The sequence below is a fragment of the Rhinolophus sinicus genome, linkage group LG03 (genome assembly GCF_036562045.2).
Source record: "Rhinolophus sinicus isolate RSC01 linkage group LG03, ASM3656204v1, whole genome shotgun sequence".
NCBI lineage: Eukaryota > Metazoa > Chordata > Mammalia > Chiroptera > Rhinolophidae > Rhinolophus > Rhinolophus sinicus.
In genome coordinates, this window is record NC_133753.1 from 139716956 (window position 1) to 139733483 (window position 16528).

The 16528-nt window shown below is 36.2% G+C and overlaps 1 long non-coding RNA gene across 1 annotated transcript in view; it reads right to left on the bottom strand.

Moving 5' to 3' along the window:
• Nucleotides 1-15275, bottom strand: part of LOC141570407 (uncharacterized) — a 104997-nt gene extending 89722 nt beyond the window's left edge. The window contains exon 1 of the long non-coding RNA XR_012494412.1: nucleotides 15150-15275. This is a non-coding gene — a long non-coding RNA (uncharacterized LOC141570407). The remainder of the gene's footprint in view (nucleotides 1-15149) is intronic.
• Between the last annotated feature and the right edge of the window lie 1253 nt (nucleotides 15276-16528).

Sequence of the window (16528 nt, forward strand, 5' to 3'; positions counted from 1 at the left end):
TACAAACAATAGTGCTCTGACTATTCTTGTACATTTCTTCTGAAGCTTATGTGTAAGGGCTCCTCTAAGGTATATACCTACAGGTGGACTTGCTGAGTCATGGGGTATATACATACTCCCCTTTACTGGCAATGGTCTTTTTCTAAGTGATTGTACCACTTTAAAACACTTCAGCAGTGTGTAAGAGTTCTTAGCGCCCTACACCCTCTTCAGAACTTGTATTCTCCCATTTTAATGTTTTGCCTATTTAGCGGTTATGAAGTGGTATCTCATTCTCGTGTTACTTTATGTTTGTTTGATTTTGCTGAGATTGTAAAATACTTCACATTTTCATGGTTTATTTCTCTTTTTGATACTGAAATACCTATTCCTGTATTTTGTCCATTTTTCTATTAAGTTTGTTTTCCTTCATATATTCTGAAAACTAATTTTGTCAGTTACATACATTTCCAATACCTTCTCACAATTTATAACACAGCTTTTGACTTCATAATGTGTCTTGATGAGGAAATAATCTTATATGATATAGTTCAATATAGCAATCATTTACTTATAGTTTTAATATCTTTTTTCAAATATAGTTAATACGTTCTATGTTAAGTTTGCTTTAACATTTTTTATTTTTATTCCTTTCAATGTGGGGATTGGTTTTTGTCTATGGAGTGATGAAGAAATGAAAGTGGTTTGTTTTTTTCTTCTGTATTGATAACCAAGTGTCAGAACACCATTTAAGAGACTATCTTTTCCTACTAATAGGCAATGCGTATTCTATTATTAATCAAATTTCCACTTATGCATGTGTAATTCTGTCACCACTATTTTGCTCTGTAGCTCCAAATGTCTATCACTGTGCCTTTACAACATTTTATTTTCTATAGATTTATCATAAGTTTTTAGAATTTGTAAAACAAGCCTCAATTCTTCTTCTGGTATGCTTTCACTATTCTTAGCCTTTTGCTTTCTTTCTTTCTTTCTCTTCTGTTTTTCTCTTGCTCTTTTATAGAAAGATTATGTTAGATTTGGAAAAGTCCTAAGAGAAATAAAAATGAGAACCTGATTGCAACTTATTGAATCTAAAAATTATTTTTAGGAGAACTGACATCTTTATAATTGCCTTCTGTGTTTAATTATGAGATATCTCTGCATTTATTTAGGTTTCATCATTTCTGTCATAAAGTTTATGATTTTTCTCCCCAGAGGGCTTGTAAATATTTTAGAATATTTTTCTAGATACGTTATATTTCCACTATTGTAAATGGCCATTATATTTTCTAAATTATTATTGTGCAAAGTTAATATATTTATTAACTTATTTTGTTAAATAATGTGTAGCATCATACAGCTAATCATGTCATACACAAAAATGGCAGTTTTAACTCCCCCCCCACCAATTATTAGAAATTTTCCTCCTGTTCCTAGACTAATTGTTCTTCAGCACTGTGTTGAACAAAACAATAGCCAGGTTTCTTGATCTGTGCCTGGTATTAAAGGGAATGCTTCCAACATTTAACCACTAAATATTACGTTTGTTGTAATATTTAATATATACTCCTCACCAGGTTAAGGAATTTCCTTCTATTACAAGTTACAAAGAGTTTTCATCATAAATGGAAGTTAAATTTAATTCAAGATTAATATTTATTTTCTGTTATTGACATGATCATGTATTATAGTTTTTCTCCTTTAATCTATTAAAATGTTGACATATTAATGTATTATCTAATGTTAAATAAATATTTCATGTGGTTCTGTTATACTATTTTTCAATAAAATATAATGTTGAAGAAGTTAAGGTAACACTTGAAATTCAAGATCTGACAAGTCTCTCTCCCAGATCTGAGAGGTAGAGTCCCTTTTGATAAGCTTGTGCATGGTATACAAACTGATAAAAATAAGAAGCCAGTGTAGAATAAAGAGATTTGCTGATTGAATGGTATCCAGATTAATCGAGTCTCTATCTGGATGAAATAGCTTTTGAAATTATTTTTTTTATATTTAAGTACACAAAAAAATAATAACTTTCTCCATTTGGAGGAGAAAAAATACAACATACCTTCAAATTGTTTTAAAATGCTGTTCCTCTCCAGTCGTAATACAAGATTTTCTAGAATAGAGGGCCTTTGGTACTCATGGAGGAATACCATTTGATCCTTTAACTAGTTTCTAGAGCACTTGGTACACCACATTTGTGAACTCCAGTTCACTCTGGTCCCTCAGTGAAGTTTTGAGGCCACTGGTGGTGGGACTGGTTCATCTGATCAAAAGCCATTAACTATTTATCATCACTTCCCTCAATTCACAGTTCAGAAGTGGCCCATGTGTCTTTCTTCACTCTTCCCTTAACAGACTTAGAGTGTTGCCTAGAGCTCACTGCTCTGTCAAGCTGGCCCATGCTAGTCCTAAATGTCCAGTCTTCTAGAGACCTACCCCTACTAGTCATTAGACACACACTGTCTGGAAAAGATGTGACTGAAGCAGGGCAGCTCTCTGAAGCTGAGGCATCCAAAGGGGATAACCTTAAGACTAACTGCCAACAATACCCCCAGCATGGGACCACAGTCCTTCCCTGAACGGATCCTGGCTAGTGTACTGCCATGAACATCACACTGTGACCACCATGTGCACAACCTCGGCCTTAGTGGTGCCAAGGAATGGCTGTCTGGACACGTGCTGACGCAGCATGAACATAGGCTGTAGCCCACACACATGCATGTGAGGCATGTGGCCATGGGTCGTAAAAGAAGAGACAGGCCTTGGGCCGAGGACAGGACAATCATCCTATAGTGGTGAGGTCAATCATAAAACTCCAAAAGAAGTCCAACATTTTTTAATTTAAACTTTGTTTTCCAGGTAATTTTGAAGGGCTAGTCATCAAAGCAGGAGTATAGAATGCATTTTTACCTTGATTAATAACTTGTGAATATTTAGAACTACTGAGTGCAATCCTCCGTTTGAACTCCTCCCTCCTGCCTCAGGGCCTGCACGCGTGAGGAGTGTCCATGCCTCCAAGGATGTGATTTTGCTGCTCTGCCTCCCTGCCTTAAGTTTCCACTCTTCCTCGACCAGCCTTAATAGCTGAAAGAAAGCATCCTGTACCTGAAGAAACTTACAAAGAACAGTTTCACATAGAATAGCTCCAACATGCACCTGATATTTGTCTACATTTCCAAAGTCTATATTTACCTTCTATGGGGTGTTTTCTATGCCAAGATTTCCAACCATAGGACATAAATAGATACACATCAGTCAGACAATTCTTTTAAATATAAAACAGATGATGACATCTCTTGCTCAAAACCCTCCAGCTGCTTTTCCATCATATCAAATAAATCAAAAGTTCTTTCCATGATCTCTAAACCCTGTTTGATTTGTTCCCTGGTCACATTTCTGGTCTCATACTGGAAATCATACTATTTCCACCTCTACTCACTCAACTGCGGGATGCCGGCCTTCGTGAAATTCTCCAAAACACTATGCTCCTGCCACAGGACTTTTGCACTTGGCATTCCCTCTAACGGAAATGCTTTTCTTAATGGCTCACTTCCTGGTTTCATTCTGGTTTCTATTCAAATTTAGGTCCTCATAAAGACCTTCCCTGACACTCTATCTAAATGTATAGTGTTATGTATCATAATTTTTATAGAACTTATCACTACCTCACATATTACATATTTATTTGTTCTTGCTTATTGCTAATATACCCTGTTAAGAATGTAAGCTCTGTGAGAACAGGTACTTTGTTGACTTCATAGTTGTATCCGCCAAACTTAGAACGTGCCTTCATATAGCTTCACATAATAGGTGTTCAATAAATATTTATTGAATGAACATTCCTCCCACTTGTTCTTTAGTCACAGACGTGCCCACAGAAACACAGGAGCTGAAAGATGTGGGTAACCCTTTGTTATCTGCATCCGTTACCATGGGCACATTCCCCAGCTATGACAGGCAGAACCCCAGAAGCATTCTGACAATTGAAAAATCCCTAGTACAGCTGAGGTTTCAAATATCTTGATATGACAGAGCCCTACTGCTAGAGAATAAAGGATCTCTTTCTTTGGGTTTTCATCAAATGTAAGTTTAATAAAATAGAAAGAATTAGCTTCTGGAGTTGGGGCTGATAGGGTAAAGAAACACTTTAAGAAGTCTACCTCGTGCAGTGGGATTGATAATAGACATAGAGTCAAGGTCACAGGATTTTACTTTACTTAGTACTATTCTACACTGAATTATTTTATCCATGTGCATAACCACTTTTGAAATTTTAAAAAAAGAGAAAGTTTACCATAAGATAAAATGTTTTTAATATCTTCTGGAAAAAATACATAATTAACTTTGTGAAAGCCTACACACTCTCCTACCCTCCCCATTTCTCCTTTACATGTAAAGTAGCATTGTTGTAACTTTAACAAAAGGGCTGTAACTCTCCTGAAATACCAGGGTCCATTTTCAGTTCACAAAGTCTCCCAAGGAAGTTAGAGAATTCTTATTATATATCTTCCTTCCTTCTCATTAAGATACCAAATACAATGTATTTGTGTACTTGTCTCTACTTTTAGACTATGCCCTCACAAATGATCTAATCAGAAAAATGCAAACATTTTTATTGTTAGTTACAAAGAAAAATTTTAAACCAGTGATATATTCTAAGCACTTTGCATTTGATACTATGGAACAAATGATTACAAGATTCACCATTAATGAAGGGCCCCTACAAATTTACACTAGGTAATTGAAACCAAAAGAAAACAGAATGAGTTAATAATGATGCTAAAATAATCGTCCCTTCATGTGAGAGATTATTTATCCTAACACTTCTAATAAATTTTAAAAGTACTTTACCCCATTTTTATGAAAGTAATATATACGTATGTATGTGTATTGTGTATGTGTATTACTATGGAAATGAACAGAAAGGGAGGAAAGATGCTCATAAACTATTGACAGTGCCACCTCTCAGGAGGGAAATGGAGGTGGGGAAATGATAAAGGGAAGTTTCCACATTTTTGTGACTATAGTTCTGTATTGAGTTTTTAACAATGATATATTATACGTGTTTGGGCAACACATATGTATGTGTATGAGTGTGTATATAATCAATGACATATATTTTTAGAATATTTTAGAGTAATTAAACTCAGTTTTTCAAAAAAAAAAAGAAATGAATTATTTTAAGACATTGAGATCTTAGCATTTAAACAAATACCATGGTAAAAACATTCAAAAAATGAAACATTTCTTAAAATGAATTAATCTTCTAATTTTCCTGCCTTTATGTCTAGATTGCTACATTGACACAGGCTATACTAACAGTGTGGTTGGGGAGGAGAAGGAAGTAAATAAGATATAAATTTATGTACTTTTGACTGATTTCCAATGTATTGAAATTTCAGAGAAAATGGTTATCACATTTCCTAATTATCTCTTCTATCTTTCCAAATAGTAGAGAATTTTAAGAGAAATGATAAAAGTACCTGATTGGTTGCTACCTTGCAAGTCCATGACCCACTTCCTGAAACCTTGCTGATGGGCTCTCATGTGGAACATTTCCCATCAGTAGTTGAAATTACCTTTCAGAACCTCCGACATGTTTCAGAATCTTAGAATGAATAATTAATGCAACTGCACTCACAGACCTTTGTAATGAGCACATATTTTATAAGTAAATAACTAATGTCCAATATCAAATGAATACCAATGGAATAAAGATTTCTGGGAAGCAGGCATGGTGTTTTGTGTGAAACCTGAAACTGACACTGATAGGCTAATATTCACAAACTTCCACTTTTATGAGTTGGTTTTTAGACCCATTTACAAAGTGTGTCAGCTTAATTCTCATATTGGCAAATGAATGTTGTTTGTGGTGCATGAAAGAGAATGGAATTAGCTGTATCATTTAACCACAGGAAGCCACAAATAATGTTAACTGATCAGCTGGCCATAAATTTATTCTTTTTTAACTGTTGAATTATGCATTCAATATTCTGTACCTGAAAGCAGTTTTTTGCTCCTTTCCTGTATTTGTGTCAGTCTTTTCTACATTGTGAATCATTTCTATATTCATAGAGGATATTACATGAATCAAAACCTTGCTTTTATATATAGATATACATATATATATATGAGTATATAATAATTTAGCCTCACATGCCTGCATGACTTTAAAATGATTTTCCACTTAATATTTTCTTAAAAGCCAGACTTTGTAAAATATACAAGGTCTGACAAATAAATTCGTGAACTCATCCTAGTAAAAATGCTATATACCTCATTGCTGAAAATCACTACAGTCACCTTCAAAGTACTCCCCTTGGGAAGCTATGCCCTGATGCCAGTGCCTAGTCCACCCTTCAAAGCAATTTTGGAACTCTTTTTCTGGAATGGCCATCAGATCTGTCGTTGTATTACCCTTGATGTCCTAAAGGTCATCGAAATGTCTTCCTTTCAATATTTCCTTTAACTTTGGGTAAAGAAAGAAGTCATTGGAGGCCAGATCAGCTGAGTAGGGAGGGTGTTCCAATACAATTATTTGTTCACTGGCTAAAACCTCCCTCACAGACAGGGCCATGTGAGCTGGTGCATTGTCATGATGTAAGAACCATTAATTGTTCAGGTCGCAAAAAGCTCAGGTCGTCTAACTTTTTCAAGCAACCTTTTCAGCACTTCCAAATAGTAAAATTGGTTAACTATCTGAACAGTTGTACAAATTCATAATGAATAATCCCTCTGATATCAAAAAAGGTTAGCAACATCGTTGCAACAAGTTCACGAACTTAATTGATAGAACCTCATAGATAGCTGATATAAAATATTGTATTTGGATAGGAGACAGAGACAGGGATGATACTGTTTCTGGAATTAATGACCCTGACTTGTGCTCTCAGCTGAGCAGGCCATTTAAATTTTTGTAAAGATGGATCTAAAGGGTATCAATGAAATAGTCAAATAATAATCAAAGAAAAGCTTTAATTTTCTTTAAATGCCCAGATAGCTTGAAACTCCAGAACTTTAAACTCAAAGGAAGGAAGAAAAAAACTTGACCCAGAGAAACCAGCTATAGGTAGAGTGACCTTCTTCCTTTTGTTCTACCGAGGAAGTTGCCTCTGACTTGTTGCATTGAGTTGTTTCAGTGGCTATGTAAGCAAACATCTAGAACTGTCATGTTTGTTGCCTTGGTTTAATGGGTAGAGTACAGTCTCTTATGAGGCCTTTGTTCTCATTCTATCCCTGTCATTGTCCAGTGAGTCTTTGGGCAGGTCACCGGACCTAAGTGTCAGCTCTCTCATCTGTAAAACAGGGATAATGATAGTACCTACTATATGGAATTGTATTAGAATGTGTGATAGGCAGAATAATGATCCCCCACACACACACACACCAAATATCCACATCCTAATCTCTGGAAGGTGTGACTATATTATCTTATACGGCAAAGGGACTTGTAGATGTGATTAAGTTAAGGACCTGAGATGGGGAGATTATTTTGTATTATCCAAGTGGATCCAATGTAATCACAAGGGTCCTTTAGAGTTTAAGGAGGAGATGTGACTCAGGTCAGAACGATGTGACTGCTGGCTTTAAAGATGGAGGGAAAGGCCATGAGCCGAGGATTGCAGACAGCTGCTAGAAGCAGGAAAAAAGGAAATGGATTCTTCCCTGGAGCCTCCAGAAGTAACATTATCCTGCCAATAAGTTAATTTTAGTCCAGTGAAACCTATCTGGACTTCTTCCAGAATTGTAAGATAATAAATTTCGGAATTTTTTTAAGTGCCTAAATTTGTGTTAATTTGTTTGCAAGAGCCATAGGAAACTAAACTAGAATTAAATGAGAAAATACATAACAAAAATGTTAGTTCAATGTCTTAACACATTGAAGTACTCAATAAATGTTAAAATGATAATGATGAATGATGGTGATACATAGCTTTGTTTGGATAATTTCCAGAAATGTTGAATATTAGGTTGAATTGTATTGAAAATGCTGATATTTGATCTATTTTGACCTGTAAATATCATTTCATGTGGTCCAATCTAATATTTCTCAGCCTACTACTTATTCATAGGAATTTTAAAAACATTAAAAGAGGATGCCTATTTCCTCAAATTTCATCTTACTATTCCCTTTTCAATTACAATTTCATGAGATTGTTATAAGGATTAAATGAGATAATGTATGTAAAGTAGTATCAAAACTACTAATAGTAACCCTGAATACATATTAGCTGTTATTATACTCTTTAATGTAAGTTCCAGAAGAGCAGGAACTCTGTCTGTGTTATCCCCTGCTGTAATTTCTGCTCGCACAACAATGCATTTTCATATAATTTACTAAAAAAAAAAAAAAAAAAATGAACCAAAAAATTTCTATGTAGTTTCCTATAGTGCCTATCCAACACGCCTTTTTGTTAGCACTTATCATGCTTTTAAAAACTTTTTGTTGGATTAAAAACTATCACGTGGGTCTCATTTTGTCAAGTATTCTGTTTCTCTTTTGTATCAGGATCCTTCTCCTTCTGCACCTTACACATTATTTGTGTTAGTATCTAACCATAGGGGTAAGAAAATTTATTTTCACAGATTGACTGATACAGGTAGCAATGTCTTTTAACAGAGGTGTCTTCTTTAGATCTCCCTCGTGGTTCAAGGAAACATAGTAACCCACATCAGCTTTGTTCATGGCTAGCAGTGTGGAACTGAATTAGAAATTTAAAGGCACCAAAAATATGGCAAGAGTATACAAGTGCTCTCCCACATTTCACTGCTCCCTTATTCTTAGCAGGTAAAACCTCATGACCAGCTATGGCCATGGTCTATGAGAGGAAATGTATGTGCACCTTCTAGACAAAAGCATTTAAAAGTCCTTGTGGGACCCTTCAATTCTCAGCCCTTGTCAAAGAGGTCACAGGATTCAGACAGTGCAGTCACAAGAAGCAGAGTCTCCTTTAGCCTAAGTTCCTTTGTGACTGTGAGAAGAAAAGCCATACACACTCATATTAGACTAGTAACATAAGCGAGAAATACATTTCATGTGTGTATTAAACCATTGAGATTTTGAAATTATTTGTTACCGTAGCTCAGCCTCTCTTACCCTGCCCAACAGAGAAAAAAAAAAGAATATATATATTTTTTAAATAATTTAATGATCCTGATTATAGATTGATTAGCAGTTAGTTGTCCTAACCCTTATTAAAATAATTATTTTCAAAATAACTTAAAAAAAGAAATTGTCTTGAAGAGAAGATTGGGGACATAATAAAATAGCAGGAAACAAAGAAACTAAAGCACTGAATGTTATAAATGAAATAACAATCATCAGAGATAAAGTTAGACAAAAATTGAGATTTATGCTACTGGTTCATAACACAAATAGAAAGAAAAGCAATATTCTAGGTTTCATAATGCCAGAGAACAGACACCCTTGTTCAACATTAATGGATATTGCATGTTATTATGCACTATTATTGCTTGTATTGGAATTCTAGACAGATGTTCACCAGCTGACAACATAACTCAGAATTTCAAATAGAGAGACCATCTGAGATATTAGACTGTGAAAATAACACTCTACATCCATGGCTCTCAAACTTTAATGTGAATAAGAATCACCTAGGGATCTGGTGTAAAAATGCAGATTCCTGCCCTGCTTCCAGCTATTCATATACACTACATAGAGAAATTCCCCCCCAACTGGCGATTTTAGTGAACATCCCAGGTGCCTCTGATGCAAATGGTCCATGTACCACACTTTTGGAAAAAGTGTCCTTTATTAGGAGACAATAACTGGCTCCAACATAAATGTAAAACACCCTCCCACACATACTCTAATGTTTGCCTTTCCCTTCAAATTTGTTTTATCACAGTTAATTTTAATATTATACAGGAGCTTTTTTCTCCCTTTACATAAAATACACACACACACACACACACACACACACATGCACAAACACATGTTTTCTTACACTTATACTGGTATCTACTGGTATCTACATAATTCTTTCAGTAGCTTGAATGTTTACTTGGTTGAAATAATCAAAAATATTTTTCTAACAATTACGTATTTCTCTAAGGATGTGTTATTTTCATTTTTAGTATTAACGATGTCATATTTGAAAAATAGTCTTCTTATTACCTTTTCAATTAGAACAATCTATGAGAATTTTTGTAAGGATTGAATGAGATATTGCAAGTACTCAGAAGTGTGCTTAGACTATAGTAACCCTAATACATATTACTGATTATTGGATATTATTATCCATCAGAATGTAAGTTTCAGGAGAGCAGAGACTTCCCGTGTATTACTCATCATTGCAACTTTCGTGCTAAGACATAGGGGACAATTGATAAATATTTGTCAGATGAGGAGGACTACGAAAACTGCTGTTATTACAATCACCTACTTAGGTTTACACCATTCAAAAGCACAAGGGTTAAAATGCAGATTCCTGGGCCGGCCCGGTGGCTCAGGCGGTTAGAGCTCCGTGCTCCTAACTCCGAAGGCTGCCGGTTCGATTCCCACATGGGCCAGTGGGCTCTCAACCACAAGGTTGCCAGTTCAATTCCTCGAGTCCCGCAAGGGATGGTGGGCTCTGCCCCCTGCAACTAAGATTGAACACGGCACCTTGAGCTGAGCTGCCGCTGAGCTCCCGGATGGCTCAGTTGGTTGGAGCCTGTCCTCTCAACCACAAGGTTGCCGGTTCGACCCCCGCAAGGGATGGTGGGCTGTGCCCCCTGCAACTAGCAACGGCAACTGGACCTGGAGCTGAGCTGCGCCCTCCACAACTAAGACTGAAAGAACAACAACTTGAAGCTGAACAGAACCCCGCACAACTAAGATTGAAAGGACAACAATTTGACCATTGTTCCCCAATAAAGTCCTGTTCCCCTTCCCCAATAAAATCTTTAAAAAAAAAAAAAAAAATGCAGATTCCTGCCCTGCTTCCAGCTATTCATATACACTATGTCTAGAGAAACTCCCCCCAACTGGCCATTTTAGTGAACAGCCCAGGTGACTCTAATGCAAACGGTCAACTCTTTTACATGGTTTCACCATCTGTCTTCCCGTCCTTGCTTTCCTCATCCTCAGACTCACATTGTCAGTATCCCCAGCCAAAACATATAGTGCTTCTAGCCCATAATTCTGAAAGGACAATGTTTCGGAGTTGCCTCCATCTGGAGTTCCCTGACATAGACTGCATTGCTCAAACCCAAGACATCGCTCAGCAGTACAGGATCCTGTGCAGGAGGCTGAGAATCGTGGGTCCAGTTCAGCAAGCTCAGATACGCTGGCATCCATGAGGTCATCTGATCATTATATTCCAGCTACCGTGTGGAATTTAACAATTTCAGATAACAAACACACACATAATTTGTGAATTTAGAACTGGGAAACACACACACAAGACGCTCCTTAGACAATGAACGTATAGCGACCTGGCAAAATGATGGGTTGCCACAACCAAACATGACATCAGAATGTGTCAAGGAATATCTCTGTGCTGATGAGGGAATAATAAAGTTGTAAGGAAGAGAAAACATTAGCTTAAATCTTCCAATATCCTAAGGATGCCAGGCCCATGGATTAAAAAAAAAAAATGTGGAGAAAAAAATAAACCCTTCAAAAATCATATCAAATGCATACTATCAAACACTGCAACACATTGTTCTGACAAAGAAATTTTGACTTGCAACACAGGTTACAACACATCTGCTAGTAATTACTACGATGATTTTATTCCCTAATTTTGAATAATGGTTGTGTTCCTACCTTTTAAACCACACAGACATACATTGTACATGACATTAATGTTACATTTGTTTCTCATTATATGTGTTTCTCATTAACAACTAATTAGTCTTGATTTTTCCCCTTAAATTATGTAGTATTAAAAGAAATAGACCTTAAAAAATGTCAACAGCAGTCAGAGTTAAGTCAATATTAAAGAAACAAACAGTGTTGACCTACAGTTAACCTTGCAAGCAAGAGTAAAAATTGACCACTCAAATTGCATGTTTAAATTAACCAAAAAAAGAGTGTGAAAAAAAAAGAAAAAACATGTTTCACACTACATTTTCCGTAGTGGAGGAACAAAATAGATTAGGTATGCTACATTTGGGATGAAACTGGATTATATCAGATGTGAACCACCAAAACCTTTTTATCCCTCTTTCCTCATAATTAGAAACCTGGACACCGCATGTTTCTTGAACAAAAAAGAAAAAAAATGTTTTCCATAAATTATGCTACATTGAAAAAAATTAAAATACTTAAAATGTTATTTTTTAAATTTAAAACATCAACTGCCAAACTGAAATACCCTAATGAAGTTAGGCAATTCTAAACAATATGCTGGTACGATAATATTGGAGAAAAGTTTTTATATTTTCTTTTTTCTTTGTTATAAATTCTAAAATATTATGTGTCACCTGTTAGAAGTAAAAGTTATAATATTCATCTCATCTTTAACTCCTATACCTGACTGTACTGAATTTAAAAATATAAGGGGATCTCAGTGACACCATGTCTAGTTCACTAATAATTTTAAATAAGTTTTAAAAATTGTCCTAATTATCTGGCAAGAAGCAGAATACTTCCCGTTACTTACCCATCCTGCAGGGCTGCATCATGGGACGAGATGCCTATAGTTGTAAGGCTTCCTGCAGTGTGAGAGGGTAGAAGTTCAGCACGTCTCCAGATTTACCCCACCCATCAAGGGTTCCTAGTAAAATAGTCCTGACGTTGACGTCTCAAAGACCCAACAAGCGGAAACCACCTTAACAAGATATTAACACTGCAACATGCTTCATAAATTGTTACCAGCTGGAATAGGGCTTGAACGAGGTAAGGAATGGGAGAGAGAAACTGAAGAAAATAAGTCATTTCACAGCTGGGAGAGACAAGAGAGACAAAAGAAAATTAAAGAATAAGAATTCAGTGGAGGGTTTTTGCATAACAGTCTTATTTGGGGACAAAGTCTTAAACAGAACAAAGATCAAGTAATATATTACTATTCACACCACTGGAGCTATTTTATATTTTCCTTTTCATTGAATCTCAATTTGGAGTTGGAAAAAGTTAAAATAGTGCTTTTTTTTTTTTCTCAAAAAAACCCTGAAACTTCTTTCTTTAACAGTGTTCTCCTAAGTGTTTCATGAAACCGAAAAAGGACAGGAGTTTTATATCCCACGTGAGTAAAATCGTATGGCTCTCAATTTCTTCTGTCTGACTTATTTCAATTAGCATGATAATCTCAAGATCCACCCATGTTGTCGCAAATGGCAGTATTTCATCTTTTCTTATGGCCAATATAAAATTGAAAATAACAAACAAACAAACAAAAACTGATAGACACAGACAACCGTTTAATGGTTGCCAGAGGGTAAGGGGGGAGGGGAGAAGGTAGAAGGGGAAAGGGGGTCAAATATATGCTGATGGAAGGAGAACTGATTCTGGGTGGTGAACACACGATGCAATACATAGATGATGTATTATAGAATTGCACACTTGAAACCTATATAATTTTACTAACCAATATCATCCAAAAATTTAATAAACACTTTTTTTAAAAAGGACAAGGAGTAAGAAGAAGAGGAAAGAGAGGAAAAGGAGGAGAGACGCTACCATTCAAAACTTGAAACAGCTGAACTAAAACAGATAAAGTGGTCTTAATTCTAACCATCACATAAATCAGTGTTTCTCAAATTATAATGTGCATGAAAATCACCTGGGGGATCTTGCTAAAGTGCAACTTTTGGGTCAGTAGGTCCGAACTGAGGCTGGAGATTTTATATTTCTAAAAATGTTCCTGTGAATACAGATGCTGCTCGTCCATGGGCCACACTTTGAGTAGCAATGACCTACAGTCCCTTGCAGATTGACAGAAGCTCCTACTAGTAGATGTTTTTATTCAAACAAAAACTGTAATTGGTCTGTTTTGCTTTAAGATGTTTCAAGTAGACAGTACTTGGCTTAGCGTCTCAATTATTTCTCTTTTGCATATTATTGGCCATATCTTCATGTTCTTAGCTGGATTCCAAGGGAGCCACGGAGTATTTGATAATTGATATTTAATTATTGATTCCCTTACACCCTGTGTATTGGTTATTTGATTATTGATGAAATATTCAAAACCTCTCTCCTCCTAACATAGACAGGAAAAAGGCAGGTTCAAGCCGACTGATGAGATCACTAGCATGACTGATGAGATCAAGCTGACTGATGAGATCACCCGCGTGCTAGCAGTCCCCACTAACAAGCCAGCACTGGCCACACCTAAGAAAAGCTGGATGCAAATCAAGATGAGGTCTCCAGGACTGAGAAAAACAAATAGTGTGTCTTTATGTGGAAGAAAAGAAGTTTCTGGTTGCTGACTCTTGTGCCTGCCAGATATCCCTGCAGTGAAATTACTGACAGCTGCTAAAGGCCAACATGCATGTACTATGTCCTTACTAAAGAGAGGATGCATAATGCAATCCTCTGTCTCATCTCTATAGAGCTTTTGTATATAGACTATATGGAGGAAAGGTTTTTAATGCTGCCTTCCTCCACAAAGTGAAGTTTTGGGAAGAAGGAGGAATCGGGTTAATCTAGGTCTCAGATATATTGGTTTCTTCCCAACTTGGCTTTCACGATTCAAAAAAACTATTTAATAATGGATACTGACAAACATAACCTCAGTGAGAAGCCCTGTGTCATGTATAGTATAATTCCAAAGATTCAGAACTGTAAGGAAGAAACTCTCCTAAAGGCAGTAAGTAGGAAATAGCTGGATGAAACTAGGTAGTAACAGTGAAAAACTGGGGAACTGTGGGAAATGGGATGAGACAAAGGCTAATTCCACATGAATCCAAATATCCAAGCTTTTCCCTGGGAATAAATACCAATCCAAGTAAGTATTTGATTGGAAGTCGTAAAAACTAGCAACTGGTCACCTAAATTGCTATCTTAACCAGTTACCGTGGTGTCATGTGCTCACAAAATGATAAGAAAGGTATATTGGGGAAAACAAACTATTATTTTCATCTTCTTTATTGCTATCAAAGGTAAAGAGCTAATAAAAGATGCTATGAAAGAAAGCTGGTAAGAAAAGGATAGACCACATAAGATGCTAAATTTAGAAGAGTAAATAAAATAAGGAAAAGCAAGCACTCACATTAGTGAACACGGTGAGCCATGAATGCAGCAGAGAGGCCACTGGGATGGAGTTGCTCTGCCAGCAAGCCAGAGAGGCCAAGAGCAAAGGATCACAGGAAAGCAGAGAAGGGACTCATGTGTCACAGCTTGGAGAAAATATGATAAAGCCCATTAGAATGAAGGAAACAATCATAAAACAGTATTAACATTCTAATACATTAAAAAATGAAATCAGCTGTCCAAGATTCTGAATATTTTAGTCTACATAAAATCTAAATATGAATGCAAGGACTACAAGAGGGGAGGAAAAAATGAATTCTTATTCCTTTGGAAAAATCATCATCATACCTTTTAGGCAATAAAATTCTGTGAATTTTAACAAAGCAAGAGAGCTTTGAGTAAAATGGTATTCATAAATGTAGCTGAGCTACCTCACTGAGACCGTAGAATCAAAAGAACATCGTGCCAACACCATATCACTCTGGAAATACACTCTTTTCATAAATGTGGATAACAGTAGTCACAGGGCATTGTCTCAGGTCTCTTTTCTTCTTATTAAAACCACAATTTAAAACGCCAACACAAACAGGCAATCCAAAGTCTAAGTCTAAAGCTGTACCTCCTTTTGAGTGAATGAATACATTTTCAAACCGAAACAAATTTGTGAAATTAACTCTAAATACATACTTATTGGGAGGTAGTCTACTTTTCTATGAGTAATATAATATTCTCCAAAAAGGTAATGCAGAATGTAGAATGAAAAGTATATTTATAATGATAGCATTGATTTTTAACCCCCCGCCCCCTTAAAAGGTATTCCTTCTTGCTACTTTTTAAATCCACTTTTTCACTGGGGGGAAATAAATGCGGGGAGTGGGGCATCGACAGAAGGGAGTAAAAAGTGTAATTTAACCTGTATTACAGTGACATCTAGTGGTGATAAACGGTAACACTAGCTAGTCTATTCCAATTAAATATAAAAATAGAAATCGCTGCATAGAAAAATAGGAAATGAGAGGTTATTTCAGTATTTCCATTTCTGTGTAAGTGTACAAAGACCTTCCCTGACTCTGTGTCTACCGCCCTGTGTGTTCTTTAGGGGACTAAATCTGTGTCAACACCCGATTATTGGCTTGTCCATCTTGACTGACTGAAATGGGGAAAAAACAGGATGAAGCTTGGTATTTGCTCTATTCGGGTTCTTTACCCGTACAATGTGGATGCTTCAAAACAAGTATTCAACATGTGAGCAAATATTTTTAAAACACACACACACACCAAACCTGTCTGAAAACAATCTCATTTTGCTTTCTCCCTCCTTCTGAGCAACTGAGCAAACCTGACAGGTTGCCTAGCCTGTCTCTACCCAGCCTTTCTGTCTTCAGCTCCACCATGCTT